This window comes from Oncorhynchus masou, chromosome 25, assembly GCF_036934945.1.
Source record: "Oncorhynchus masou masou isolate Uvic2021 chromosome 25, UVic_Omas_1.1, whole genome shotgun sequence".
Taxonomy (NCBI): domain Eukaryota; kingdom Metazoa; phylum Chordata; class Actinopteri; order Salmoniformes; family Salmonidae; genus Oncorhynchus; species Oncorhynchus masou.
In genome coordinates this window covers 26,618,409-26,622,986 of record NC_088236.1, presented here as the reverse complement: position 1 = coordinate 26,622,986, position 4,578 = coordinate 26,618,409, and the positions used below count along the sequence as shown (strand labels likewise).

Below are 4,578 nucleotides of genomic sequence, written 5' to 3'. Positions count from 1 at the left end.
CCGTCAGGAAGTCCAGTACCCAGTTGCACAGGGCGGGGTCAAGACCCATGGTCTCGAGCTTGATGACGAGCTTGAAGAGTACTATGGTGTTAAATGCCGAGCTGTAGTCGATAAACAGCATTCTCACATAGGTATTCCTCTTGTCCAGATGGGTTAGGGCAGTGTGCAGTGTGGATGAGATTGCATCGTCTGTGGACCTATTTGGGCGGTAAGCAAATTGGAGTGGGTCTAGGGTGTCAGGTAGGGTGGAGGTGATATGGTCCTTGACTAGTCTCTCAAAGCACTTCATGATGACGGAAGTGACTACGGGGCGGTAGTCGTTTAGCTCAGTTATCTTAGCTTTCTTGGGAATAGGAACAATGGTGGCCCTCTTGAAGCATGTGGGAACAGCAGACTGGGATAGGGATTGATTGAATATGTCCGTAAACACACCAGCCAGCTGGTCTGCGCATGTTCTGAGGGAGCGGCTGGGTCATATTCCTGCACCTCATCCCTCCCCTCTCTGATCTCTGTGTGTTAGGTACCTGTGGCACATCCCTCTGACATACAGGACTGACACCTCAACTAGCATTCACAGACACCTCATGACTACACTCACAGGTAAGACGCCTCATGACCACTCTCACAGGTAGGACACCTACTGTCCACGCTCACAGGTAGGACACCTACTGACCACACTCACAGGTAGGACACCTACTGACCACACTCACAGGTAGGACACCTACTGGCCACACTCACAGGTAGGACACCTACTGACCACACTCACAGGGAATATAATAGCTTTTTCTCTCCTCAGTGTGGAGCTTGCTGTGGAGTTGATTGACTGATTGACTGGTTGTTTCACTAAATGATTGATTGCTGTGTCTCTCCTCTCCTCAGACAGTGTGGAGGTGGGGTGGGGGGGGTGGGTGAAGGTGAATGTGGACATGGCTGGTTATTACCTGGTCCACTATGATGGTCCAGGCTGGGACGGCTTGATACAACTACTACAACTACTACCACAGCTCTCAGCTTCATAGACAGAACACACCTCATACCCAACGCCTTCCAACTCACCACGTAAGAAACCTGTGTGTGCGTGCGTGTGTGTGTGTATGTGTGTGTGTGTGTGTGTGTGTGTGTATGTGTATGTGTGTGTGCGTGTGCGTGTGCGTGTGTGTGTGTGTGTGTCCATGCGATTATGTGAATAGACAACACAAACACACTTTTGTTTCTGACATCATCTCTCTATAATATTAGAGCAGGTCTGCTGTCACTCGATAAAGCCTTGGACCTCATTGGTTACCTGCGATCAGAGAGTCACACTGTGCCCCTCCTCCAAGGGTTGGCCTACCTGGAAGCCTTCTACAGGATGGTGGAGAGAATGGACTTACCTGACTCAGCACTTGCCTTTCCCAACAATGCAGATAGAGAGAAAATATTGAAATATTAGAAAAGTTATAAAACGTAATAATAAAAGTTACAATAAATACACAATTAGTAATGGTAACATGGCTATATACATGGGGTACCAGTACTGAGTGTATGTGCAGGGGTACAAGGTAATTGAGGTAGATATGTACAGTCGTGGCCAAAAGTTTTGAGAATGACACAAATATGAATTTTCACAAAGTCTGCTGCCTCAGTTTGAATGATGGCAATTTGCATATACTCCAGAATGTTATGAAAAGAGATCAGATGAATTGCAATTAATTGCAAAGTCCCTATTTGCCATGCAAATGAACTGAATCCCCCAAAAAACATTTCCACTGCATTTCAGCCCTGCCACAAAAGGACCAGCTGACATCATGTCAGTGATTCTCTCGTTAACACAGGTGTGAGTGTTGACGAGGACAAGGCTGGAGATCACTCTGCCATGCTGATTGAGTTCAAATAACAGACTGGAAGCTTCAAAAGGAGGGTGGAGCTTGGAATCATTGTTCTTCCTCTGACAAACATGGTTACCTGCAAGGAAACACGTGCCGTCATCATTGCTTTGCACAAAAAGGGCTTCACAGGCAAGGATATTGCTGCCAGTAAGATTGCACCTAAATCAACCATTTATCGGATCATCAAGAACTTCAAGGAGAGAGGTTCAATTGTTGTGAAGAAGGCTTCAGGGTGCCCAAGAAAGTCCAGCAAGCTCCAGGACCATCTCCTAAAGTTGATTCAGCTGCGGGATCGGGACATCACCAGTACAGAGCTTGCTCAGGAATGGCAGCAGGCAGGTGTGAGTGCATCTGCATGCACAGTGAGGTGAAGACCTTTGGAGGATGGCCTGGTGTCAAGAAGGGCAGCAAAGAAGCCACTTCTCTCCAGGAAAGACATCAGGGACAGACTGATATTCTGCAAAGGTACAGGGATTGGACTGCTGAGGACTGGGGTAAAGTAATTTTCTCTGATGAATCCCCTTTCCGATTGTTTGGGGCATCCGGATAAATGCTTGTCCGGAGAAGACAAGGTGAGCGCTACCATCAGTCCTGTTTCATGCCAACAGTAAAGCATCCTGAGACCATTCATATGTGGGGTTGCTTCTCAGCCAAGGGAGTGGGCTCACTCACAATTTTGCCTAAGAACCATGAATAAAGAATGGTACCAACACGTCCTGCGTGACCAACTTCTCCCAACCATCCAGGAACAGTTTGGTGACAAACAATGCCTTTTCCAGCATGATGGAGCACCTTGCCATATGACAAAAGTGATAACTAAGTGGGTCGGGGAACAAAACATCAATATTTTGGGTCCATGACCAGGAAACTCCCCGGACCTTAATCCCATTGAAAATTTGTGGTCAATCCTCAAGAGGCGGGTGGACAAACAAAAACCCACAAATTCTGACAAACTCCAAGCGTTGATTATGCAAGAATGTGCTGCCATCAGTCAGGATGTGGCCCAGAAGTTAATTGATTTCATGCCAGGGCAGATTGCAAAGGTCTTGAAAAAGAAGGGTCAACACTACAAATATTGACCCTTTGCATCAACTTCATGTAATTGTCAATAAAAGCCTTTGACACTTATGAAGTGCTTGTAATTATACTTCAGTATTCCATAGTAACATCTGACAAAAATATCTGAAGACATTGAAGCAACAAACTTTGTGAAAATTAATATTTGTGTCATTCTCAAAACTTTTGGCCACGGCTGTACTTATAACTAGGAATAAAATGATTAGAAAACAGGATAGATGATAAACAGTAGCAGCAGCATATGTGATGAGTCAAGAAAGTTGCAATGAGGGTCAATGCAGATTGTCCAGGCAGTTATTTGGTTAATTATTTAACTAACTATTTAACAGTCTTATGGCTTGGGTGTAGAATATGTTCAGGGTCCTGTTGGTTCCAGACGTGCATCTGTACTGCTTGTCGTGAGGTAGCACAGAGAACAGTCTAATGACTTGGGTGGCTGGAGTCTTTGACCATTTTTAGGGCGTTCCACTGACACCGCCTGGTATAGAGGTCCAGGTTGACAGAGAGCTCGACCCCAGTGATGTACTTGGCCATACACACTACCCCCTGCAGCGCCTTGCAGTCGGATGATGAGCAGTTCCCATGCCAAGTTGTGATGCAGCTAGTCAAAATGCTCTCAATGATGCATCTGTAGAACCATTTGAGGATTTGAGGGACCATGCCAAATCTTTTCAGTCTCCTGAGGGGGAAGAGGTATTGTTGTGCCATCTTCATGACTGTGTTGGTGTGTGTGGACCATGATAGATCCTTAGTGATGTAGACACTGAGGAATTTGACGCTCTCGACCTGCTCCACTACAGTCCCATTGATGTGAATGGATGCGTGCCTGGCACTCTGTTTCCTGTAGTCCACGATCAGCTCCTTTGTCGTGCTGACGTTGAGAGAGAGGTTGTTGTTCTGGCACCACACTGCCAGGTCTCTGACCTCCTCCCTGTAGGCTGTATCATCGTTGTCTCTGATCAGGCCTACCACCATTGTGACGTCAGCAAACTTAATATTAGTGTTGGAGTCGTGCATGGCCACGCAGTCGTGTGTGATCAGAGTGTACAGTATGGGACTAAGCACACACCCTTGAGGGGCCCCCGTGTTGAGGGTCAGCCTGCGGAATCTGTTGTTGCCTTCCCTCACCATCTGGGGGTGGCCCGTCAGGAAGTCCACGATCTTGTTGCAGAGGGAGGTGTTCAGTTCCAGTGTCCTTAGCTTAGTGATGAGCTTGGAGGGCACTATGGTGTTGAACGCTGAGCTGAAGTCAATGAACAGCATTCTCACATAGGTCTTCCCCTTGTCTTGTTGCTTTTTGTTCTATGTTGCTCTGTCTGTATGCTATGTCTTGCTTGTCCTATGTTGCTCTGCGTGTGCTCACTGCTCAATGATTGTCTATATTGTAATTGTTTTTAATAACCTGCCCAGGGACTGCGGATGAAAATTAGCCGGCTGGCTAAAACCGGCACTTTTACTGAAACGTTGATTAATGTGCACTGTCCCTGTAAAAATAAAATAACTCAAACGCTTGTCCAGGTGGGAGAGGGTAGTGTAGAATGCAATAAAGATTGCATCATCTGTGGATCTGTTGGGGCGGTATATGAATTGGAGTGGGTACAGTGTGTCTGGGATGATGGTGCTGATGTGAGCC

The 4,578-nt window shown here is 46.6% G+C and overlaps 1 pseudogene; it reads left to right on the top strand.

The window, feature by feature from the left end:
- The window catches only part of LOC135513610 (endoplasmic reticulum aminopeptidase 2-like), a 10,171-nt pseudogene extending 9,343 nt beyond the window's left edge, over positions 1–828 (top strand).
- The last annotated feature ends 3,750 nt before the right edge of the window (positions 829–4,578 follow it).